This window comes from Triturus cristatus, chromosome 7 (assembly GCF_964204655.1).
Source record: "Triturus cristatus chromosome 7, aTriCri1.1, whole genome shotgun sequence".
In the NCBI taxonomy this organism is placed as follows: Eukaryota; Metazoa; Chordata; class Amphibia; order Caudata; family Salamandridae; genus Triturus; species Triturus cristatus.
This window is the reverse complement of record NC_140590.1, coordinates 1,620,773,805-1,620,800,782: the sequence shown is the minus strand read 5'-3', so window position 1 is coordinate 1,620,800,782 and position 26,978 is coordinate 1,620,773,805. Positions and strand designations below refer to the sequence as shown.

At 43.5% G+C, this 26,978-nt stretch overlaps 1 long non-coding RNA gene across 1 annotated transcript in view; it reads left to right on the top strand.

The window, feature by feature from the left end:
- The window catches only part of LOC146812543 (uncharacterized), a 62,225-nt gene extending 35,838 nt beyond the window's left edge, over nucleotides 1–26,387 (top strand). The window contains exons 3-4 of the long non-coding RNA XR_014966871.1: nucleotides 20,579–20,695; nucleotides 20,782–26,387. This is a non-coding gene — a long non-coding RNA (uncharacterized LOC146812543). The remainder of the gene's footprint in view (nucleotides 1–20,578; nucleotides 20,696–20,781) is intronic.
- Nucleotides 26,388–26,978: the final 591 nt, after the last annotated feature.

Sequence of the window (26,978 nt, the reverse complement as noted above, 5' to 3'; positions counted from 1 at the left end):
ATAAAGATCTAACAGCAGAGTCAATGATGGCCTAAGATGCCTCCCCCTCGAATATTGCATACCCCAAAAGAGATTCTGATAATATTGTAACAGAGGGGTCTCCATTACTTAGAACAGTGGAGCAGTCGAGGCCTGTTAACCCTCTCCCATCAGTACTTAATCCCTTGGCTGTCACCTTCTCGGACTTTGTAAAAATGAGAGGTAAACCAGAGATAACTGATGTTGAATGCATCTGGGAAAGTATGGACACACTCCAGTTAGATTTCATTCCTCTCTTTGAGACGGATTTAATATTAAATAGGACTTTGCTTCTTAAATGTCTCCTGGAGATTGAAAGTTTGAAACTTATACAAAGTAGTGCTATAAGTTTAGTCTCCATCTTAAAAACACAAGTAGGTTATACGTCGAGGGTAAGATTCAATTCCAAAATTATTGCAAATCTTATATTACAATGGTCAGAAGGCCTACAAAGTAGGGGGATTGATGTCATTCCATTCTCTGAGAAACCGTGAAATAGAGCCGTCGACAATAGGTCTTTGTCAACGCACTTACTTTCAGACAGTAGAGATTGCTCGTATGAAACAGAGGAATTAGGAATCTGTATTACAAAAAATGGCAGACAAGTGAAACTCAAAGATTGCACCCCCTTTTCCTTTAAATGGAACTCCAAAGAAGAGAGTCCAAAATGGAACTGGTTACCTGGTGTTCTATCGAGCAGATCCAATAATAAACATCCACAACAGCCATCCTTCTAGCAATGAATTAAAAATAATATCTTGGAATGCTGCAGGAATAAAGAAGGTAAAGTAGGGAGAAGTTACAATACTTATGCGCATTAGATGCAAACGTGATTTTTCTTCAGGAGACCTGGTGTACAGAGGAACTGCTATGTAAGATTATTTTACTGTAGATTTCAAAGCAACCCCGTCCAGGTGAGGACATGCAAAGGGAGGGGTGGCTTGCTTACTGTCAAATAAGATAAAATGTAATTATGATTACTATAAAGATCCTAGTAATCTTTTTTTATTAATAACATTGTATAATCCTGATAATAATGTAAAACGCCCACCACTGATGTTGATAAATGCTTATATTCCACCAGCTGCCTCTCACGATGTACTCTTAAAGACGTTTTTTTCCTACATTAAAAAAGTTAATGATGTAGAACTTCCCTCATATGGGGCCATATGTAGGAAGCCAAATTGCAATCGCAACTGCTGAAATTCACAGAATTTCAGCGTTTGCGATCGCAATTTGGGCAGTGTGCTATGTAGCACACAAAAACCCACACGCAAAATAAGGAATCGCAAAATTTGCGATTCCTTATTTTGGAAATGCATTTAAGGAATCCCAAATTGCGATTCCTTAAATGCAATGTAGGAAGCACCCAAGTTGTGCGATTTTGGCTTAAGGAATCGCAAATTACCACCAACTTCAGGTTGGTGGTAATTTGCGATTTCTTTGAAAAATGCATTTTTTTGCATTTTTCAAAGTGCCATGTGGCACACATACATGCCCTTAGCGCATGCATGTGCACCACATGTGCACACATGTTTATTTCAGGGGTGCAAAAGGGTGTCCTATTGACACCCTTGCAACCTTGAAATTGCATTCTCAATTTGCGATTCTCTAATTGAGAATCGCAAATTGAGAATGTCTTCCTATTCATTCCTATGGGCCTTCTAGCCCATTGGAATGAATGGCAAGGTATTCCTTATTTGCGAATCTCAATTTGCGATTCGCAAATAAGGAATAGGTGGGAATCGCAAAATATTTTGCTAATCCTACCTACATTGCGTTTTGCGATTCTCTAATTGCGATTCCCTAAAAATCGCAATTTGAGAATCGCAAAACACGTCTTACCTACATATGGCCCATAGTTCTGGTAGGGGATCTGAATTGTAAAATCTCTAACTCTACTTTGGACATATTCCGAAATAAAGAAAAAGAAGAATCTCTGCGGATCCCACAAGCGCTCTTTCCACAAAATATTAGAACAAATAAGAGAGGGAAAATGCTTATTGATGAATTAATGAAGGTTGATGGCATTATAGTAAATGGAAGATTGCCTTCAGATACACCGGCTACCTTTACTTGTAAAACTTATAGTGGAGAATCTATTTTAGACTATGTGGTAGTGGGAAGTACCTCCTCCTTCTTATTGAAAGATCTAAAGGTCTCTAATTCTCCCTACAGTGACCACAAAGTACTAACTCTTATCGTATATTTAAATTTATTTTGGAACGATCCATGGGCACTAAACGGTGAATCTGTTAGTTTTGCTAAGAAAACAGGGAGATGTCATTGGGATGACAAAGCCATCTTGGGCCTGGACAGTGTTTTAGAGGCCACTGTAGAGAACCTGTCTAGTTGGAATGGAACAGAAAGTGCCAGTTTTAATGCATTTATGATTAAAGCGATAGAAATTGCGAAGAAGTCGAATCAAAGAAAAAGTACTAAAGTAGTCCCCAGACCCCTCCTGCCTTTTAATCTTGAAATAAGTAAACTAATTAGGGAACAATTACTCCTCAGAAAGATATCATAGCATATATATCTATTAAAAAGGAGGAGGACTAGGGTAAAGGTTAAGTTAAGAAAAGAGAGGGAAGATAACATCTGGATTAAACTGAGAGAAGCAGCGTTTAAAGGCCAAGTAAGAACGTTTTGGTCTCTTATTGGAGAGGGATGTGGAGCTAGATCTCGACCACTCCCCGTTGCCATTGAGGAACATAAATGGGTTCGCTTTATTCAGGACTTGTATGCAGATAATGCAATGGCAATTAATTATATCGCACTAAAGGAAGACCCCTCATTTTATGGATTGCCATCTGAAAAAGAAATTGAAATGGCGATCAAGGGGATGCGATCCTCCGGAGCAATTGACCCCGATGAATTACCAATCACAGTTTTATAACAAAATAGTACACTTTGGAGTAAAATTCTTTATATGGTGTTTAATTATTGCTATGCAAATAAAATGGTTCACCCCTCTTGGAAGGAGAGTATATTAGTTCCCCTGTTTAAGAAAGGAGATCGAGATGCCCCAAACAACTACCGTCAAATTGCACTTCTTGACGCAGTGGGTAAAGTTTTTGCTAAATGCCTCTTTATCCAAATTAATGATTGGGTGGATGCGGGTAAAATGTTACTATTTGAACAAACCAGGTTTAGGACAAAGCAAGGAACTATTTATAATCTAACTGCACTACAGGTAATAAACGAAAAATATGTTACAGTTCGGGTTGGAAGAGTGTACACAGCCTTTACAGACTTCTCCACAGCATTCGATAAAGTAGATCGTCTCGTGCTGTGGAGAAAACTGTTGAACCTGGGTATGCCGGCCATCCTCTTGAAGTTAGTTCATGCTCTTCATACAGACACTTGGTGTACAGTTTTAATGGGAGGGGAAAGAGGTCTCTCCCAAACCATCCCTACTGCAAATGTCCTAAAACAAGGATGTTTATTGGCTCCTCTACTTTTCTCCCTATATATATCTGACCTTCCTCATGCTTTGGCATCGCCCCATTACTGGGGGAGAAACCGATTGTTTGTTTACTTTATGCTGACGACATATTAATATTGGATCTAAGGGATTAAATAGTCGTCTGCAGGCACTACATAAATTTGCAGAGGCCCACTATTTAAAGATTAATGTATCTAAAAGTAAAATAATGTGCACGCACGGAAGAAAAAAACTGCAGTATGGGAATTTTGTTAGGTCTGTAGGTGGCCAAAAACTGGCACTTGTAAAATCTTACGTTTTCTTGGGAAAAACAGTGTGTGGCAACCTAAGTGACAAAACCCATATAGAAAATAACATCGATAAAGCTACTACACAGGGGAAAAGCTTGGGCTCCCTCTATAGATCTACTGGAAAAAGACACTTTGCACTTTTATTAGTGGTATTTTGTGCAAAAATTCCTGCTTCCCTGTTGTATGGTATTGAATTACTTGATATAGAAAAATGTTTTTTTTGTAAATACAACAGAAGGCAAAATCTTAAGGAGCCTAGCTTGAGTCAACTCTGCTTGCCCCGTGGCTGCACTAAGGTTTGAATTTGGTTTAAGAAGTAGTTTGGTACAGGGTCTTGCAGGGATAGTGCGATGGGTTACAAGCCTGGTAAAGGGTGGTCCTGGAACACTAAGATTTTTAATCCAGAAAGAAATATTAGAAAGTTTAAAGGAGCAGTCATTAATTGTTAAAAATTTTAGAATTGCGGTTAACTTGCTACAACTGGATGAATCTCTACTTTTCACCCTATTGCCATATCAATTAAGGGCCACTTTGAAGCAGGCCACTTGGAAATTAAGTTTCACCAGGGATAGGGAAGCTCGTATTTTAAAGAGAGGTACCCACCCGGCTATAGACTCCTGTGTGATAAATATAGTACAGGCTTATATCTCTTGGAACCAGCCCCATGGAGTGCGCCGCTTTTGGCTACTATTATTGAGGCATGGTATGCTCCCTTTAAACAAAATACTATCTAAATGGTATGGTTCTTCTCCGATTTGTAATCTGTGTAATAATTCTATCCAGGACTTTAATCATGTGCTATTTATTTGCCCCGCTCTATTATTGTATCAGCGTAAATGGATTAGACCAATTTGTCTACAATTATCTATCCTTTCGGCCTCTACACTAACAGATTCTATTTATGAACCACCAAATGAAATGTTTTGTCATAGGATTTTTAACTATTTAAAGTGTTTTTTAAATATGTACTAAAAGACATTTAAATGAAGGATATAATTATCAACTTTGGTTTTATCTGATGTTTCGCTAATGATTGTAGAAACCTTGCTATACAAAATGTCTTACTTATATGTTGTTGGCCTTTTAGTGTATGTGGATCTCTTCGGAGTTCCAAGATCATAAATAAATAAAACTGTAACTTGAAACTTAAACTTGACAACCCAACACAAGAACAACCCCTAACCAAATTAGAAAAATAGAGTAAATTTCATGACACCAAAACAACAAAAATCGATTCAGTAGAACCAGCATTGTGAGCTTTTAATTTTTAAGGTAGAAATAGCAATTAGAGGTCATGCTGGACCGGGACAAAGTCATAGGTTCAGGCCAACCGCGATGGAAAGCGGGCTGGATACAAGACTGAGATTGGCCTGCTGGGAGAGTTGTACCTTCTGTCCTTGTGGCTTTGCAGAGCTCAGCGTCTGATCGAGTGATGCTTTCAGCTGTGCAGCAAGGGGTTTTGGGGCTTCACGTCGCTCAGTGTTGGATCACACAAAGCCTTCGGATAGGAGTTGTGCTTCTTTGTGGAGATCTGCGTCAGTTATGGAGAAGCCTTCGGTTCAGAGTTGTGCTGCTTTCAGGGGTCCTGCTTCGCTTTGCATCAGGTCTGCTGGAACCTTCAGTTAGGCAGAGAGAAGTGCACTCTGACTCAAGCCAAGGGTCCAGGACCTTGAGGACAGCACTCGGGGGTCAGGACGCCAACTGAGCCCAGCAGAGGGGACTAGGTCAGTTCCAGTTGGTATTGGTCAGCTAGAAAGCAGGACCAACCTCTGGACGCTTTTTGTGTCCCTGCAGCTCAAACAGGAAGTTAGCCAACTGACCCTTGGAGTCCCGTTTTGGATCCTGGGTTCAAGGTAAGCAGGTCTATCCTTCCTTCCTCAGTCAGCAGGGCAGTCCTTGTGAATCTGGTCATTTACAGGGGGGGTTTTGATTTCATGTTTGACAAAACAGAATTTTTTTAAAGTAACTCCCATGTGGGTCGATGTGACAAGTCCCGTTATGCACTCTGCCTTGCTTTTGTAGTTGTGTCCATTTGAAACTGACTCCCGTGTGCATCAGCACCAGCGTGGCACCAGTGCAGGTCCGCTGCGACGGGCTTCCAAATGCGGCTGGGCTCACATCGACCCACATAGGTTTTACTTGAAAATTTTTCTGTTTTGTCAGATGGACTCACTTGAGAATATTTTTCCCCCATACTACAGGAACCAAAAGGCCTTGCAGCCCACTCCCTCATGGGCCGGGCCCTGGAAGCTATAATGTGCGGGGAACGCCGTCTGACATTTTACAGATTGCAAACCATTGAAGAAGGGAACCGCGGTTCCCGAAATGCGTCTGGCGTCTTTGAACCTTGATGTTTCAGTCCACGCTGTATCCTGTTGGCAAGTTGACTCCATAAAGTTTTGAAAATACTCACCTGCCTGTGGCTTCCTTACTTAAGGGCTACCTTTTGTTGTGGATGTTGATATATAATTTTATTTTTTTTTGTTTGTTTTTTTTGTTTCTCAATTCTGGATCTCCAGCTGACCCTTAACTGGTAAGAGTCTTTAAAAAACTATTTCCTGTGATGCAAGATCACCTTTTGGAGGCGATTAACAAATCATCAAGATTTGCAGCTGTAGGAGAACAGTTCAAACATGGGGTGGTAAGGGCCATCACAAAGAAGCAGCGTCTTACTATGAAAGAGTTACAAAACCTATAGGCCTATTACATTACTCCCATGGATGTTTAAGGCGGTTACCTTCGACAAGCTTAACCATCACCTGCTAAAGAGTAGATTGCATTCAGCTAGATTCAAAGGGAAGGACTGTCATGATTCTCTTCCTTTTTTGGCAGATAGATCACAGATGAACCAAAGATAGACCACAGTCTGTTTCTGTTTACCTATCGCTTGCAATAATGTTTGGTCTTCTGTATGGTTCCTCAGGGCTCTGTACTGTGGCTAATTCTATTTAACATGTATATGTACAACCCCTTTGTAGCGTCATAAGATGTTGTAGCTTAAGATGCTACTCATATGCTGTTGACATTTAACTTCAGTTAAAATTCGATCTGAGGTTCTCTAATTCTATTGGTGGGGTAAAAGAATGTCTCCAAGGAATTCAAATTTGGATGAGTATGAACTTTTTTAAATTAAATGTAGAGAATACAGAGGTGTTGATTGTAGGTGGAGATGAAAATCATTGGATCGCGGATTTCTGGCCTGACCAATTAGGTGATTACCCCTTACAATTCAATTCAATTCATCTTTATTCGATTATATATATCATAATCATAAAAGATAAAAACATATACATAAAAACCTCATTAAAACCTTAAGAAACCTTATTGAACATGATACAGTGCAATTCATTCCAAAAAACAATGTGTAAGCATTTAAGAACGTTATAAAAATGTTATAAAATTTTGCAACCCAGCCTGACCTAGTCAACTACCACACATTATTTTGTTCCAGTGTAAGGCACCTTTTAAATAACTAGGGACCGCCAACAACACCTCCTGATCCGATAATAGCTGTAAATATAAAAAGGCAGGGCAAAACTTAGTAAAACCCTTCACTTTTAAAAGTGGTAATAAATACCTTCTATGTAAAAATTCATAATATTTACAGAATAAAACCAGATGCATCAAGGTCTGGGGTGAACTGTCATCAAAAGGGCAGGTTAAAACAGCATGGGGATCGAACTGGCCTGGCGGGAAACAGATCATTGTACGTATAGAACCCAGATGAAATTTAGTAAGCAGGGCTCTGTCCCTGGGATGTTTAACTGCTGTGAGATAGGGTTCAACACCAAAAACGGATTCCAGCAGTAAATAGGATCTATTGGAGTTTTTCTCCAGCGCCCAGGCTTCCCAGTCATCTTTAAGCTTATTTAAAATGTGTTCCTTAAAGAGACCACAGTCACCCTTTTTAAGTAGACATGGCTGGTCAAAAATGTCCATTCAGTCTAGAGAACAGGCAGCGGATTTTATATAATGAATCCATGGTATCTTATGGCCATACGTGCATTCCATGCAATCCTCACTCGCGCTCCTTTTGAACCCCAGTCTCTCATCTACCCAAACAGATATCCAGAGTAACAGTGGGACCAATTAAACCTGATCCTCCACATAATTCAAACCCAGTTTCTCATGGTCTGCAAACGAGGAGCTGTTTGAGGCCAGCCCCTGAAGTTTTCTACAGAATCGGTCCTCTTCAAGATAGATCGTCCTACCCCTACGGTACCCCCAAATGGCTGCACCCTATGTCAGGACTGGGAGACATTTCATTCTGTATATTTACAACAGGGCAAGATGGGTTTATGACCCACCGACAGTAAAATTCTAAACAAGGCACAGCAGGCTTGTGTGAACTTGGAGCAGCGACTGGAAATGCAAGAAAGCCAGTTGTTCTGATGGTCAAATGATACCCCCAGGTAGGGAAAGGTGGAAACCCTAGAAATTGTTTGCCCTTTGATATCAGTAGGTCGTGTTCTAGCATTCTTCCTCCCACAGACCATATAATGGGTCTTTGAGATGTTTATATCTAGGTCCATATCATCCATGAACTTCACAAACTTATCAATCAGAAGTTTTAACCCGTCTGCCATTCGGGCCATCAGTACAGCATTGTCGGTGTATAGCAGGGTAGGCACCCTGACAGACTTTACCCTAGGCATGTCAACCCCATTTTCACTCAAGTAGTTATTCAGGCTATTAAAATATAATAAAAACAATATTGGAGCCAACACACATCCCTGCCTAAACCCCCCCCCCCCCCCCCCCCCCATGTGGGAGACTAAAATATTCAGTTGTCTCCCCCTCTGTGGCGTATCTAATGCAGGCATTTACGTCCGCGTGTAAAGCTCTAAGAAAAGCGATCACCTGGGCTGACAGTCCCATTCCCCCAAGGATATCTCAGAGCTTGGATCTAATCGGTCAAAGGCACTACTTAGGTCCATAAAGGCAAGAAAAATAGACCCATGCTTCGCCACAACATACTTCCCTATGATAAGATGTAGGTTTAGTCACTGTTCCAGTGTGCCCATCCCTTCCCTGAATCCATATTGGACAGGGCAGATAATAGTGTTTGCCTGGGCCCAAGCTTCCACTCGCTGAAAGACAATACGCCCAGCCACCTTTACCACTGAACTTAACTGGGACATTGGTCTATAGCAGGCAGGGTCCTGCCTATTCCCCTTCTTGAACACTGGGACTATGGTAGCAGATTTCCAAGTCAGCTGTAGGCCTAGCTGGGTCACGCCATTAAGAACATTGGTCAGAACTGTGGCCCAGAGATGTGGTTCAGCCTTATATAGATCCATCGGTATCCCATCTGGACCAGGGGCTTTGTTAGACGGGCTACCCATGATGGCCTCATAGACCTCCTCATACTCAAACCAGATCTCTAGTGGGTACAATTTATCAGCATCATCCTGAAGAATGGGGAGTTCTTTGCCCAGAGCGTAATGGGCATCCCAAAGGGCTGGAGATATAGAAGAACCTATATCATCTTGCACAGCCACATTGGGCTGCCTTCCATTAACGACCACCCAAAAGCCCTTAGAGTCTCTAGAGGAGCAGGTGGACACCAGCCGATCCCAAGATGCTTCCTTGAGTTTAACCTTTCGCTTCCCTAAGGCTGCTTTGAACACCCTACTGGCATCCTTAATAATGTCCTGATTACGGGGTTTAGTGTTGAGAGCCTCTTGCAAATGATTGCCAGCCAACCTACAGGCTTTATCTAGCCATCCCGGCTTTGCACCCATGGGTCTGCTCGCCATATCCCTTATGATATTTACCCCTAACGGTTATGAAGGTAAAGAACTTGAGAGTCACGAGTGAGCGAAGCCTGACCTTCCTTTCCCAAACCCAAAAGGTTATTCAAGTGTTTAAAAGTGAAGAAAATGTTGCCACAACGTTGCTGCATGTGTCCATTCTCATACTGATTACGGAATGCCATCTATATATTTTGTCCAACAGTGCCTTAGCAGAATTCAGCAACTTCAAAATATGGTGCTCAGAAATCTGGCATAATTTTAAAAAATACGACCACACGTCAGCAGCCAGAGAGAGGCTAGGATAATTTAAAGCAGGCAAGAGGGTTGGTCTTAAAGTAGCTTGTCTGGTGTGTATGACGTACTATAAGACAGGTCCCACATTTCTTACAGACCTGATTCTCCCATAAGGAACCTTCAATCCAGTAACCTACTTCTGCTGGAAGTTCCCCATATTAGTAGTCATTGAGCAGGCAGGAGGATTTGAGTGTTGGGTCCCTAAGCCTAGAATTTGTAAGATCTCTGAGAGTCTGGTGGCCCTGCCTATTAGCTCCTTTAGTGCAGTCAGTACGACTGACTCTGATGTAGTGTCCATCTGATGAAGCAGAGAGGCCTATACGTTCCGGGTTTGAACAGTTAACCCATCAGGTATTTGTGTATTTAGTTAATTCAGTCATATCCGGATCACCTCTGGGCTAGATTCTGTCAGCGGTTTAGAGAGTGGTACCTCCCTGTTTGGTAATTCCTCTCTTGTACATCTGTTAAGAATCAATCTTGAATGCAGTGGCAGCCAGCTTGTACCGAGGGTGGGGGTGGGGGGGAGGCACAAAAAAAAACGTAATATAGACGTACCTTGGTGAGTTACAGTGCGACATCCTCCTTCTTTGGGCGTCTTCACAGTAAGCTCCAACGCAGGAAACTGCACTACCCAATCCTGCTGCTGCTTTCACAGCATGAAAGCAGTGCCAGGATTGGATAGAGCGGGCTCTCCCAGCGCTTCTAAGAGCACTGTTTCCTGCACGTTCTCTAACCCAGCTGTCTAAGACCACTGTGTTAGAGAACTTTAAAATACGCATGTCTGGCTGGCCGGCCAAAGATATATGCGTATTTTAAAGTGCATAGCTCTCTGCTGCTGCCACCCGGCAGCGCTATCCTCTCCTCGTCCTAACACTTAGTTTAGGACCGGTTGCTGAAAAATAGAACGGTAATAAATTAACTTTATTACCGTTTTATTTTTCAGCTCTGGGGCTTGTGGCGCTACGCTCCTCCGCTCAAATGGAGGAGATGTCCCTGCTCGAATGCAACAATGATGGACGAGTGGAAAAAGGCCGTGGTAATGCCGCAGTTGAAAAAGGACAACGCTGACACTGCCACTGTCAACAATCTATGCCCTATGTTGCTACTGTCTTTTCCTGTAAAAAGTTTGGAGAAGTTAATAAATAGGCATATTTCGCAGTTTGTGGAACAGCATAACATGTTAGACTCATAAAATCAGGCTTTTGACCTGCGCATGGGACTAAAACTGCGTTGGTGTCTATCCTAGACGACCTTCGGTTTAAGCAGACAATGGGCAGTTGGAGTGGCCTAGGGGTTGCTTGATCTGTCTGCCACTTTTGATACATGTTGCATGAAAGACTGCTTTTAAGGTTGGCTGTGGCAGGCTTTCTGGACTCAGCTCTTTAGTACATTTAGTCCTGTTTGGAGATCAGCGGGCAGGCTGCTCATCTCCTTCCATTTTGTTCTATGTGTAAGGCTTTGCGGCAGGGTGTTCCTCAGTGCTCCCCGTTAAGTCACAATATTTTCAACTCATATATCCACCCTCTGGGTTGAAATTATTAACCACGAGGGCAACACCTGATTGCTAATTACTATTAATAAACTGGGGCCCTATTCAGAATCTGCATTTTGTAGAACTTTAGTGTTACTACAACAGTACTACTAAAGTACTACAAAATGCTATTTGTACCCCTACTAGTGTAAATCCCCACCTCTCCTATCATTTCTGTGGGGATCTCCTCACATATGCAAGTTCACTAATTAGTAGTAAATGTGAGAGGGAACGTGGGAGTGGCTAAAAAATGGAAATATTTACTACTAAATGGGAGGGGTTTGGAAGTAGTAGGAGGGGTTTAGGGAGGGATATGCACCCATTGAAATTTTGTTTACGTCCATTGCTATTCACAGGCGGCACTTCTAAAGTTACTACAGACAAAAAGGGACCGAAAACAGAAATACATTACTCCAGTTCAGAGCCTGGAGTAAGGCTAGCCCCACATAAGGCCAACCACTGGTGCTGCAACACCCTCCCATAGAAACAAGCATTGGCATAGCCAATAGGTCTCGCCTTTGGGACCTTATAAGTATTTAGTTATGCAGCACAATATCCTTACTGCAACAACATTAACTGTTGCATGGCTAAACACTTATAAGGTCCCAAAGGCGAGACCTATTGGCTATGCCAATGCTTGTTTTGCTCCGTCTCCCTGTGCGCTTGTAGCTCCCTCTTTATCTTATGGCTTGCCCAATTCCAGTGGACACGCAGCGTATTGCTCCAAAGGTACTAATCTGTCCATGGCTTATTCTCCGAGCAATAGGTGATCAGTGTGCGCTTCCTTGGCCAGGAATGAACACAACACAAAAATGCACAGCAACGTGAAAGCAGCTTCACTTAAATGAAAAAAATGCCTACACCAAGTAATAAAGAAAAGAGTGTAACGCCGCAAGGATGTTACATTACAGAAGGACAAATTCATTCGTTTTTTTTAGGCACCGAGATATTAAGTGATTTGCCCAGGATCACAGGATGTTGAGCCGACGCCGAGACTGGAAGCGGGTTCCCCGGGTCCTCAGGCAGCAGCTCTGCCCATTGACTGCCCTTGAAGGCTGACGGTGGCGCGGAGGAGCAGAGTGAGCCTCATAGCAGCGCCTCAGATGCGCCTGAAGGCAGTTTTCCTCCAACTTTCATTCGGAGCCCTTTCTCCGATAAAGCCTCTTTTGTCGGAAGTCCGCAGCAAGGCACAGACAAGAACTTTGGCAGCAAAAGCCCAAATAAAGAACAAGCGTGGCCGCGAAAGGAATGCAAGGTATGCAGCTGACACCCGGCCACGCTGCTGCTCGCGCTACTTGCCGGCGAGGAGAGAGGCGCGCACAAGAGAGGAAAGCCAGATGGCGCCTGGGCGAAAGGAAAGCCAGATGGCGGCTGTGCGCGTAACCGTGCGCGTAACCACAAGCTCTAGGCCACAAGCAAAAGCATGTGGTCGGACTTTTTAAAGCCCACTAAATGTCTCGCCAGAGCAGCGCATGCGCTGGCTCAGGCGAGACCTAAAAACAGCAGTAGGTTATTGAAATAAACACTGTGGTACTTTTCTTCTGTTCCATGTTTTTAAAAAGGCTGTTTTATTTGGCACCTCTTTGTAAGACATTAAATAACCAGTTGACTATTCAGTTCCTTTTGTCAGATCAGTAGCTTCAGCCAGAATTGAGTTCTTATGGCTTGGAAGCTGTTCCAGTATCTTTAAATTAAAGCAGAGCATAATGATTTGATCACAAATGTATTGGTGTTGTGTTTTACCGTATTTGCAGCTAAGCACTGAAACATGTAAACAGCAACATGGCTTTCAGTGGGCTCGCCTGCAGGTTGACATCAGAAAAAAAAAAATCTCTCTATAACGCTATGAGGCTCCTTAATGAAATGTACTTTAAGTCTTGGTAAAGCCTGTTGTACTCATCAAAATTAGCAGTCTGTGAACCTTGTTGTGGATTAATTGTGGGTCAATAATAAAAAAAAAGTTCTTGAGGTTCAGTCCTAAATAAATATATTAGACCTTTTTTTCTTGCAGGTGTGGAAGAATTCCCATCAATTATAGTCATATCATTTATAAACAACAACAAAAAACTTGTTCTATCTTATTTCTTGCTACCCTGGATTTTGTAAATGTGGTAATAGATTTCCACATTGGTACATGGCATAAATTATAAAAGGAAGGTGGTGTAGTAGAAGGAAAGGTAAAGGATATTATGTCCAACCGGATTTAAAAACAAGTTCGTCAAAAAACAAGCTTAGACTAATGGCACCGTGACAGCAAGACTTTGTATAAACGGTGGGAATTATGTTGAAATTTGCCGTTGAAAGTTGTATATATTCAACAGATATTTAGCTTGAAGTGGCAATTTAACAAAAAAACCTTTGTGAAAGCGGTAGGTAATGTATGTACACGGCGAGCTTTTTGCTCAAAAGTTATACTTGTTTAACAGCACCTTCTTCTGGCTTCTTCAAGACAGCATAGCACTGTGGTCAAGCCCAAGTGGTTAGCAACTCGCTTTCCAAAGCAGAATAAATCCATGAAGTGTACTTTGTTGCATGAAGTGGCTGCTAGATGGCGCTGTTTGATTAGGAACGCATTGAGTGCACTGTGCGACAGGGCAGATAGGAAGGATGAAGCGCCTGAAGGGAATTTCCTAGTTTGGTAGTGGGTAAGGAACAGGCATATTTTCTGGCACCAAAGGTGACCATTATGTAAGGAAGGGGTACTGATGGGAAGAGAAGAGTAGCGTCCATTACCCAGACGAAGTCCTTCCTCGCTGTTGTGCGAGGAACAAGACTCCACCTGGACCTGTAGAGGACACTTGTCGCCAGACTGAAGCAGCAATAACATGGAGAAATATAATCATGGAGGGCAAGGGAGAGGTGCAGGGCATCAGTTAGAACGTTCGTATAGAAACAATAGCAAGATGTAATGCAATAGAAGTAATTATATAAAGTATAAACAACCTCACCACAGCTTTTTGGGTTTTATCTGCAGTATTTTCATACTTAAACTGCCTCTCTCAAAAAACAGGTCAATGAGACCTGACTAAATCACCGACAATAATAGGAATATCATTCATCAAAGTGTGAATTTTTAATTTAATGTTCTTCCAAAAGGAGAGTTACTCATGAGGCGAGTATTATCAATCTAGAAATATCCATCAACCTTCAACATCACCCACCTGAGACAGGACTATAGCTTTTGCTGAATTATGACTAGGGCTCCCGGTTTCATGGTATTTATTTTTTCAACATTTCCGTATTTCCATATTTATATTTTTTGCTCAGTCTTTCTGTATTTATCCATTTTTATTTTGTTTTTTATTTATACATGAAGCTGCAATGTGTATTTTTCCACAATTTATTTAACTGATAAATGTATACTCACATTTGATTGTCCAAAAGGTTTTAGCAGTATACGGTGCAATAGTATTATCTGAAAACACTTGCATTGCAGAATATCATAAATAACTGTAGAACTTAATTAAACTTAATTAGGAAATCTATTGTCTTTTTTCATCTCTCTACCTCTCAATCTGAACACCTACTGACCTGGCACTCGTGACTGACAGTAGAAAAAAATCATTGAAAGAAGGCCTATTTTCCATATTTTTCTGTATTTTAAAATAAATACAGACAGGAAAATAAATAGTTTTCGTCTGTGTTTATCTGTAAAAATCAGTAACAACGGAAAACTGGAAGCCCTAATTATGACCTAGAATGGCAATACCACCTTTACAGGCAATTAAAGGAAAAAATAACATTACAAATACATTGGGCACTGTTACAAGTCGCCCAGAGCGATATTCCTTTGGGGACACCTTCCTGGCGACTACATCTTTCCCTGTGTATTTGGGCCCAGAATAGCGATTCTCCAAATAAAATGCCAAGAGAATCTGAATTTTAATAAAGACACATGAAACGTACTGCTTGGGTTCTGGGGAGGTGAGTTGGGGGGGAATTTCCCTTGTTGATACGACTTAAAATGTCCTGGCTGCTCTGTGGCCAGATCTATCTGGGAGGGGAACCCAAGTCTTCGAGGGGAAGTGGGCTCAGCCGCCAACCCACTCAGACTGCACAGAGGTTGGAGATTAAAAAAGGTCTCAACTAGCTTTGATGGGTTACAGACATGTTAGATAAACGGGTTTGGATGATGATAATGAAGGGGTCGGGGTGGAGTTGTGAGGAAAGTTCATGTTACCCTATGTTAGAAATGTTGGGAGAGGTTGAAAGGCGCTCTGCTGAGTTCAGGGGGCGGGTAGTTGTAAGTCCATCGGGCAGGGATGCGGGGAGGGGGGGTAATTCTAAAGGGGAAGAGAGGGGTAAAGGTTTAGGGGGTGTTAAAGTTTTTGTTTTGTTTTGTTTTCCTTAACTTCATGTACTTCACAAGACTGGCATCATTACACACCACTTTTCATGAACAGTGCACCACGCTTTACTGGGGTCACCCTGTTTGATCTCCCCAAGGGTCTGATGCCCGATGACGTATTAGATCAATGGCTACACAACCTATGGTGGGACAAGCCAGCAAAGAATTCCAATTGATGTCCTGGAATGTCAACGGTCTAGGAGATAAGATTAAACGTGGAATAGTACTCCAATTTGTTAAAAAACATTCCCCCGACATTCTCCTATTACAGGAAACGTATCTTATGAGCAACAACTGCAAAGCCCTAGACTGGGGGGAATACGAAATGGAAGTGCATGCTGGCTACACATCTGGGTCCAGAGATACGGGTATCTTCAAAAAACGGTTTCCCTTCATAATTGACAGGACTTGGTCCAATAAACTGAGCAGGTTTGTGGCACTATCGGGGAAAAGGGAGGGGAAAATGCTCATTATACTGTTAGTATATGCCCCCCCCCCCCTGACTTTGAGGGACTCGACTCTGTCGGACTTGGGGATCCTTCTGCTCGAACTCCCGACTGGACAACTCCTACTGGGGGGTGATTTTAACATGGCAGGATGCAAGTGTTTTGACCGACAGCCCCCAAGGAAGACACACCCCTGCCATATTCTCTTGATGGAATTTCTCTCCACTTTGAGGCATGTAGATATCTGGATATCCCTTAATCCCAACACAAAAGAATACACCTTCCACTCAGGAGCACACGGAAGCCCCTTAAGAATTGATTTCCTAATAGCCTTAGCGACACAGATACCACACTTTGGAGATGTCAGACACCTAGTGAGAGATATTTCCGATCACTCCCCAATATGGGCGAGATATATGGTGGGGCGTGGGTATTCCACTGGACCTATTGCTATTAACCCCTGGTATATTACAATGCCTCAGATCAGGAAGGGTCTGGTGGAGACCACAAACACTATTTCCGAGAAAATGAACACTCGGTCAAGTCGTCAGTAATACTATGGAAGGCCTTCAAGGCGGTGGGAAGGGGGCAAGCCCGGTCATTGATAGCAGGACACAAACGGCACAGAAGAGCAAGAGTGACATAAATTGAACAGGACATACTAGACCTTAAAGCCCAGTTAGTGGGAAAAGAAAATGTGGACATACGACACGTGCTAAATCTTAAACCACAAGAATATAGAGACTGGGTAACGGAAGAGACCCAGGATAAAATAAGGGAGACACAACATAGGTTGTATGAGCTCAGTGATAAGATTGGAAAACTGCTGGGCTGGCTTGATGAACATGAGAGAGCAAGACGTTGGCTAGCGGCCATTGAAATATTGGAAGGGTAGACAATCCAAGAACCCCAAGCGATCGCCAATCCATTTGTGGGCTATTATTCCCAAATCTACACCGCAAGCTCCAAAATGAAGGAGCAAGACGCTGCGGCGTGTCTGGCAGATATTCCACTCCCATCTCTTGATTCAGAGACCCAACTATTAGAAGAGGACCCCACCAAAGAGGAAGTGACACAGGCAATAAGGGCCATTAATTCAGGGAGGGCGGTGGGACCAAACGGTATTCCCATAGAATTATATAAACTCGCGGTCTCCTCGATGGCAAGGCATTTACTCAAGATGTTCGAAGAGAGTAGGCACCGGGCAAACTTCCCAGAGATCGGAGACTAGCAACCATAGTAGTCATCCATAAAGAAGGAAAGCCTGCTGAACACTGTGCTTTCTACCACCCCATTTCATTACCAAGGGCCTAATTACGATGTTGTTCAGAATGTCCGACCGAATCGGTTTTGGGGAGTCCGACTGACCGATTACGATGTTTCTGAACACCGTTCGGTCGGACTCGCATTGACTTCAATGGGAGCCTGTGTTCCAACTGACAACACAGGCTCCCATTGAAGAAAGGGGTGGTTGCAGAAAACCTTTCAACCTGTCGCAGGCACCCCACCATCCCTGCCACACTGTGCATGGTTGGAAAGAGGGGACCCATGGGTACCCCCACAAACCCCAACCGTAGGCCTCTGAGTGAAGGGGGGCTGCTACAGGCCCCTAAAGTCAGATTCCGACAGCCGATCAGTGTCAGACAAACCGATTCGGAATGGCTGCCTGAATCTGAGATTGTAATACGTTGGTCCGAAACACGGTCCATAGAGCCGAACAAGTTGTCTCCGACCAACTCGGTTTCTCCCAATACAGGGTTGGAATCGAGTCAGAAGGACCGAACGGTTACCTAACATCGTAATTGGTCAGTCGGAAATGTTTCCCAGTTGGTTGGAAACTCTGGTTCCAAATCGGATTTGGACAAACTGAATGCCTTTCGGAGCCTTTTTGACCAACATTGTAATCGGCCCCAAACTTTTGGCTCTTCGGCTTCTCCCCCTCCTTTCCGGGTTGGTTCATCCAGACCAATCTGGTTTCATGCCAGGGCGCAGTACCACCCTTAATCTGAGACATCTCCAAGGAGTTTTAGGGCGCACACACTGAATCTAGGAGGAAGCACCGGTTCTCTCACATGATGCACGCATGGACTTTAATACTATTGAATTGCCATATCTCTTCGCGGTGCTGAGAAGAATAGGCTGCGGCCCTCATTTCTTGTCCTGAATACATCTCCTATATGCTTACCCTTTAGCGCAGGTAGTGGTTAATGGAGTTATATCCTGAGTTTTTACCCTACAGCGAGAGACGAGGCAGGGCTGTCCCTTATCACCCCTCATATTTGCCCTGATGCATGAACCGCTGGCGACATGGATTAGAGGGGACCAGTTGATCAGAGGCCTTCGCTGGATGGAGGACTGAGAAGACAAAAGATCACTATATGCAGATGACATACTACTCTATGTAGCAGCGCCCAGAACCTCAATCCCCAGAATATTGAATATTTTTGCAACATATAGCAAATACTCAGGCTATAAGATTAATTGGTCTAAATTAAAGGTATTCGTTCTTCATGGCCAAGAACCTCGCTTGCCCATAGAGCATGAGGCACGAATAGTAAAGGAGGGCTTCTGCTATTTACGAATCTATGTCACCACTGACCCAACGCTCTTCCATATACACAACCTACAGGGCCCCCTGACTCGACTCAAGAGTAATGTCCGACATTGGCGCTCGCTCTTCCTATCATTGCTAGGAAGAGTGGCACTATTCAAGATGATGGCACTACCAAGGATCCTCTATGTCATGCAAAATACTCCTTTTCCGATACCAGAGCCATTTTTTTAAAATTTAGAAGTAGAGGTAAGGTCCCTCCCATGGGTTTGAGGCCCTCTGTGAATTGCGATGAGTAAACTAACACGTGGGTGGTACAACAGGGAAATAGCCCTGCCAGACATCAAATCATATTATAGAGCAGCGCAGATAGCAATAATTAACCAAGGGGTTCATCAACCACAGACCGAACCGGCTGAACGAATGGACAGGCTAGTCCTCCAACCAAAGGTGTACCTTGGGGCCCTATATGCCAACCCTTGATGTCTTTCCCTGGAGGGCCCTACAACCGTAACGTTCAAAACAATGGCACAAGACTCTTGCAAAACTAGGGTGGAAAGGTAAAATCATGCAAGCTACGCTCCTGTGGGAAGCAGAACAATTAGGTGCTATGGGCACAAGAAAGGAATTTGATAAATGGGACCTAATTGGACTATCCAGAGTTGGGGATGTGTACTCTGGGACGAGGATATTAGCATTCTCAGAGTTCCAGGTATCCCATGCCTTGGCCCCCACTGAGGCCTTTAGGTACTTAGAGATCCGGCATGCCCTACAGGCGGCGGTGCCTCGAGGGGAACCTTGCCTGGGGTGTCACCACTAGAATCCAGACTACTTGAGGAACATTTGCCGGGCAAGGCGGTCTCATTGACATATCAAAAGCGCATTAACAACTACCCCGATACACTTTGCACGCCTTTGAGAGTGCTGGGAAAGGGACATTCCTGGCCTCCACGAAGAGGACTGTCCAGAAGCCCTGGCCTCCCCTAGGGAAATAGCCATCAAGGCGCGCTTTAGACAAATACAGCTTAAAATACTACAGAGAGGCTACATCTCCTGTAACACTCCTGTTAAAATGGGAAGGATAGCGAATGCGCTTTGTCTCAGATGATGGGGCGAGGAGGGGTCTTTTTTTACCACATTATATGGGCATGTCCAAAAATATAGGTTTATTGGGAAGCTGTGATATCAAGTATGACAGAGATATATGATGGAAATATATTGTTCTTGGTGCCTTCTTAATGTCTGGGAAGCCACGGATCTGGGACGAGTGGATCAGAGCTGGGTCACTCTAGGCCTGATGCTGGCAAAGCGCCACATAGCACGGTGCTGGGGGGCGGAGAATACACCAACCCTGCGGGACTGGAAAAGAGACATGGATTGGTGCAATGATGGGAAATTTTACTGTACTGTTCCAATATCCTGCTTTGTGGTGGAATGCTTTCATTTTACTGTCTCAGCTAAATAAAAAGATACTGTAAAAAAAAAAAAAAGCTATCCATATTGCCACAAAAGTCTGAAAAAACATGAACGTGTCCTTGTGTCATGTAGCTGGTGTTCATGTATAGCGCTCCAATACCTTCAGGTCGACTTTGCGCCACATAAAACTACAAAACAAAATCTTGACATTTTTGACATATTGGGTACATCCAGGAGACATCAGTGGCATCTGTTAGCTTAATTTTGCTTGACCTTTGTGGGCCTCCGTTATTGACAGTTTTTCAGCTTCATTCATTAACTAAGATAGCATTTGTATGTGCTAAAGTGACATATATATTTGTCTTACTCATTTATTTGAAAAATAGTTATTTTAATTCGTGGCAGTATTTGAAGACTGTGGCGTTCTCTTGTGGTGGAATTCAAGAGATACACAACTGTGTCTAATAGGAGCCTTGTTTTCAGTCCTGTGTTGCAGAATGAAGGATCAGGGCACATTACTGTTTCCCTGTAGTGCTCCAGCGTCTTCTTTGCTGCAAGCTCCATTGAGGGTCATGGGGGCATCCTTCCTGTGCAAAGCTGGTAAGTGAACCTCTTTTCGTGGTTTATCGGTTACCTATTTACTGTTTTATGTCAGTTATAGTGATTCTGACCTTATTTCTTTACAGGTGTTAAATTCATTGCTGTGACCCAAGACAACCTGTAAATCCCAATGCAATGCAAAGAGACTGGGTGTATTCGTGCTGTGAGAGAATCACACTGACTTGTATGATATAGCCGAAGTGCTAATAAAAATCGTAATGCTTGGAGCTGTTCTCCCCAATAATATATTAATCTGGAAACGAGTTAAAGCTGCCCCCCCCCCTTAAGTTTATGAGTTCATTTTTTTCCTGTTAACTTCATGTGCCAGCTGAAAATTTCCAAGGGTGATTCCAACTTGTGAAAAAGTGAGAGTGGATAAATCCAGCCAGATGTTGAAATGAAAAAGCCCAATTTAGGCAGGATCACCATTTTAACAACATTAATTCTTCCAATGAGGGAAATGTGTAATTTCTTAAATTATGAACTAGCATTTTCCTGAATTCTGCCCATTAATTAATATAATTTGGTTAGTATGTAACCTTGATTTGCTTGCAACTATGACACAGATTACAAAAGACCTGTCAATTATGATGGGGCCAGTAACCCAGCTATTGGCTTGTTTGTGAATTCTGAAGGCTGCAGAATTACCATTGAACTCTCATGTTACCCCTGAACATTTTAGCTGGCCACAGCAGCTGAAGCCTCCAGGGAAAATGCTAGGAAGTGTGAGGAATTGCTGAGAAATCAGACTTGAAATTACAGATTTCCAAAACAATACCGCTGTACGCATGGGATTCACAAGTTTAAAACTGGAACCCCTGTTAATTCTGCACCACCAGTGTTAATGGGACACTGGTATCATTCCATTGGGTGTGCACTAACTAGTAACACTCCACATCTGGCGACCTTCTAATGGGGCCTCAACTATCTAAACTGATCAGTAATTTTAGCAGCTAGTATTAAACTTCTAATAATGTCTATAGCTACATGCCACTACATAATTTCTGCTTTAGTTATATTTAGGTTGTTCCCTGAGAAGCGTTCCAAACTTAAAAGTATCCATCACAGTTGTAGTTAGTTAGCAGAGGAACAACTACCAGTAGCAAGACATCCCTACATATAGTAACTCTCTTTATTCCATAATCCTACCCCTTGTTTCTTGGTACAGCTCCTGGATTGGTGGGATGAATGAGAAAGGTAATTTCAAGTTATAATCCACAAATAATCCCAGTGGCCATGGTCAAAAGCTTTTGGACGGGTTAAGGACGGGAAAAATACTTACAGAATAAATGTCACCAGGAAATGTAAGATATTTTAACTAGGCTGTAACCTTTTAAGAAGTTCTGCAAATGGCAGTAGATTTGAGAATCCTTGGCAGGCATCCTCAGAGGTGTAAGTCCTTGTACACCAGTGTTTCAAAAGTGCCAGGGTTGTACCAGCTTCATGCCACCATTGAGCAGTGGGCACAGACAATTAAGGCATTATGGGGGATATTAATCATCTTTTTCTAAATCACACACTATTCAGTATCTTGCTACATGAATCTACCTAAATAAGCCTTCCATGACCTCTACAGAGGGGGCTGCCTGCAATTTCAGCCGTAATATTGGTGCATCCTTAAAGGGGCAAAGAAGTGAAATGAAGTGGACAGGCTCTTTTCAACTAATAGGTTATCGTTACCTGTTTTTTAATTTTTTTGTTTTTTTTATTTAGGATTTATAAAGTGCCTGAATCACCCCTCAAGGGGTGTCACCACGCTGGCGAACTGCTTAGTCGGTCAGAGAAAGAGGAATAGATTAAAACCATGTAGTCTTCAGAAGCCTACGGAACTGCAGGTGATCAGAGCACTCCCGCAAATGGATTGGTAATTGGTTCCAGAAGGTAGGGGCTAAGTGGAAGAAAGCTTTCCCACCTAGCCGGGTTTTTTTGCAGCGTGGGACCACAAGTAGAGAGTTGATCCCTGAGCGTAGTGTCCTGGGAGGCTGGTATTTTTTAAATTTCTATGCCAAATAACTTGGGCCTTTGGCATTTAGAGCTTTATGCACAATGCAGCCGATCTTAAAGCGGATCCGCTTCCGCACTGGCAGCCAATGCAGTCCCTGCAAGAGGGTAGGGAGGGAGTAATGGAAGGAGCATTGGAGACCAGTTGGGCAGCGGTGTTTTGGACCACCTGCAATTTGTTCAGAGATGCTTCACTGGCTGAGATCAGCAACACATTGCAGTAGTCTAGTACTAGTGCCTGGATCAGGGTTTTCCGAGTGGACAAGGGGAGAAAGGGAAATACTCTTCGCAAGAGACCTAGAGCATGGAAACAGGCGCCAATGGTGGTAGGAGCCTGATCCGTCATAATTAATTTCTGCTCCAGGCGGACACCTACATTTTTTACCACAGTCCTGGGCTCCGGTGCGGGTCCCAATTCCGTTAGCCACCAGCTCAGAGACCATCTCAAAGGAGCATCACCAAACAGCATATTTTCCATTTTTCCCGCATTGAGCTGGAGAAAAGTTTGCCTCATCCAGCTGGCAATGGCTTTCATACCTTCTGAGAAGATGGACTGAGCATTGGGGTCATGTTTATCAAAGGATAGCGGGAGCTGAGTATCATCAGCACAGGAGATGGGTATAAAACCTAACTGCCTAAGTAAACCTGCCAAAGGAGCAACATAGATGTTAAATAAAGTGGGGCTGAGACAGGATCCCTGGGGTACTCCTTTGGTCAGTTCCGTGGTCTCAGAACGGAAGGGGCCTAGGTTGATGGTCTGAGTTCTGTGCGAGAGGAAACTCAACATCCTTTGTAAGGCTATTCCTTGTATCCCAATCTCACTGAGTCTCCTGAGCAGGATTTGGTGTGAGACAGTGTCGAAAGCCGCCGACAAGTCAAGCAGCACAAGTAGAACTGCCTGTCCATTGTCCATAGCCCGTCTGATGTTATCCATGACGGCAATCAAGGCTGACTCTGTACTATGTCTGGGTCTAAAACCAGATTGAGATGGATCAAGACAGCCGGATTCCTCGACCAAGTCCGAAAGTTGTTTGTTAATATGTTTTCCTAACAACTTGCTCAGGAGAGGTAACAGTGAGGTAGGACGATAATTGGTCAAGTCATCCATAGGGGTCTTAAGGTTCTTCTGTATAGGGAATATTTGTGCTGCCTTCCACTCAGTAGGGAGTTGACCTTTATTTAGTGAAAGGTTAAGAATGGAGCAGATGGGGATGGTGAGCTGTTTGGATAGTAGTGAGGTGGTCCTTGCTGGGATTATATCAAGGGGTGAGCCTGATTTAACAGTAGCGAGTAAGTATTCTACTGCATCGGGCGTGATCAAGGGGAAGTATTCCAACTTCTACATGGTAGCTCGAGTGGGTGAGAGATCGGCAGATAAGTCGAGTTGGAACCTTCCATCTCGGCTAATAGTGTCGTAAATCAGATCTTTTTTCTTTGTGAAGTGCGTAGCTATTTTGTCGCATAAGGCTTGCGAGGGTGCCTGCTCATTATTACATGCCTCTGAGTGAGTTAAGGTTTTGAGTATCGTATAGAGGGTTTTGGGGCATTCCCAGCCTGCTCCAACTGTAATATAATATGAGCTTTGCGGGCATTTCTTATATGTTTATGATATTTAGATAAAGCACACTATAAATCAGCTTTATCTAGTGCATTATGGGAGAGACGCCAGCGCTGCTCCAATTTCCTGCAGAGACTCTGTTCTGTTTTGAGACTGGAGGAGAACCAGGCTGACTGAGTGCGCCTGCCTGAACTTGTGCACTGCCTTAGAGGGGCTAAGTGATCAATGGCCGTTGTTATTATAGACTTATATTGGGCTAGGCCAATCTCTATGTTCTGTGTGTCGAGCTTCCATGACTTAGGAGTTAGATCCTGAAAGTTATCAAGAATGATTTTGTGCCACTGCCTGTGCCAGCTCCTATAAGTTGAGGACTGTGCGCTAAGTGCCATAGGACCCCCGAGTTTGAACTCGATCAGTGAGTGGTCTGTCCATGTGAGGGGGCTAGTAGCTCCACATCGCGCATTTGATGACTTAGCGTATGTCACGCTTGGTGTGTGAGGCCCATGTTGATCTTGTTTAAATCTAGTGAAAGTAGATCTGTTAAAAGTGATGAGGCTTCCTGATTCAGGATGTCTTCACTGTGCACATTAAAATCACCCAATAAAATGACGTTTTTTGTAGAGTTGGCATGCGTGAAAATGAGTTCCAGTAGTTGGAGAGCAAAACTTCGGAGGGGCCCGGGAGAGCGGTACACCAGGGCATCTTTCCAAGAGTATTGCGGATGTAAGTTAATTCTAAAAACTAGCACTTCCATGCTCTCCTTACTTAGTTGCTCCAATATAGTAATTTTAATGGAGTCCTTATATACTATAGCTATACCCCCTTTAGTAGGTCTAGTCAGCCTTAGGATGCGATATCCCTCTGGTAGTGCTATTGCAGGGGTGGAGCTTGGTTTTAGCCACGTTTCGGTTAGGAAGCCGATGTCGGGAAGTTTGGAGGATAGGAGGTCCCATATTTCTACAGCGTGTTTAGGCAGTGATCTTATATTCCCAAGCAAGCAGTTACAGTCTTGCCTCCCCACAAAATGCTGAGAAAAAGAGCCTGTCAATGCTTGAGGATAGGGCTGTTTTTTGTTAATATCAGATGCGGTATTATCGGGGGGCTGTGTAGAGTGCATGCTCTTGAATCTACCGGAGCTGCATGCCAAGGGCCCTTCCAATATCATTGGGGTACAGGGGGCGGCCTTGGCCAGGTGAAGGCCTTCGTATAAATAAGCTTGTCTAATCTCTAGTAGTTTCTAGGTAGTGTATATGCAAATACTGTTAGAATAAGTGTCAGATTTTGACCTGAAACATGCTGGGGTGCTGGCTCCTGGCGATGACAGGGCGCGGACGGGCTTGCCTCTTACGTGCTATCGGCGCACCCGCTGCGCATCGTGCCTGGCATGCCACTGAAATAGGGGAGGTCAGATGCTAGAACGCTGACCTCCGCGCCGTTCCCCCGAAAGTGCAGAGAGCGACTTCCTTCTTCACGCAATCTCCTTCCACTCAATCGGGAAAACCCATGGTGGACCGAGGAGAGATGCGGAAGAAGGCACGGGAGCAAAATACAGCAGGTGAGTTAAAAAACGGAACACACTTGAAGTTAAAATTGAAAGTGCAAAAGCAAAACATACAATTTTAAAATATCTGTCGGCTCTGAAAATGCCCGTAAGAACAGACTCAAAGATGTCCAAAAAAGCAGTACAGCTTAAAATGGTGATCAAAGTATAAGTATAGTGCCCAAACCTAAGCGCGCCCAATGACAAGGATGTCTCTTTGCCCTACTGGCGTAAGATACAGAACACCATCAACACAGTTCTCTCCACCCAACTCGGCCCTGAAGCTTTGAATGTTTACCTGACACAGTGGGTCACTCTGGGGCTTATGCTCACTAAGAGAAACCTTGCACAGTTATGGGAAGCGTCACATCCTCCTACAGTGGGAAACTGGAAGAAAGACCTGGATTGGTCCATGTTTAGAGAGAAGACATTGTATGTGGCTCGGGGTTGCCCTAAGAAGTGGACCCGCATATGGAGTTTGTGGAATTCCTATCGTCAACCGCCCCTCACTGTCCGTTGTGATGACCCCCCCCTTCCCCCTAGATCTTCCAAGTGATATATTGCATTAACTGATTTTACCTATTGTCTCCATGATGCCCGATTTATTACTTCCTCTGTATTGCAATCAATAAGCTGATGTATGTTAATAAAAAGATTTATTTTTTAAAAAAGGAAGTCTCTTTGTTAGGTGATGTCTGATTGAGTTTTGAGAGCTAAAGCAACATTATTTCCTGCATGACCACTTTAAAATCATAACATATTCTACCAGATCCAGATAGTTTAAAGAACCCAGAAGTAGACCAGCCTGTAGGGAAACTGATCGAATTGCAGACAGGCCTCCAACATCCAGCTTGTATGTGACTCATTTTGGCACAGTCCTGATGGCCTTTGGAAGGTCTGTCGAGTAGTCTTCATGCTTTCCCAACCCCTACTTCAACGCTAGGGTTCCCATATAGCTCCATGCCATTGGGGACACCAAATGCTAGTCCAGGTATTCCTTCTACAACCTACTGAAAACTGCAATGTCAGTCCAGTTGGTTAAATTGAGCGAACCATAACTACAACTCAGAATGCAGTGGGTTGTTAAATTAAAGCCAGGATTGGACCATGGTGACCCTGGTGACAGGGAGTGTCCTCCCATGCTGGCTCAGTTCAAGCATCCCTTGTCCCTCCTAGTGTACACA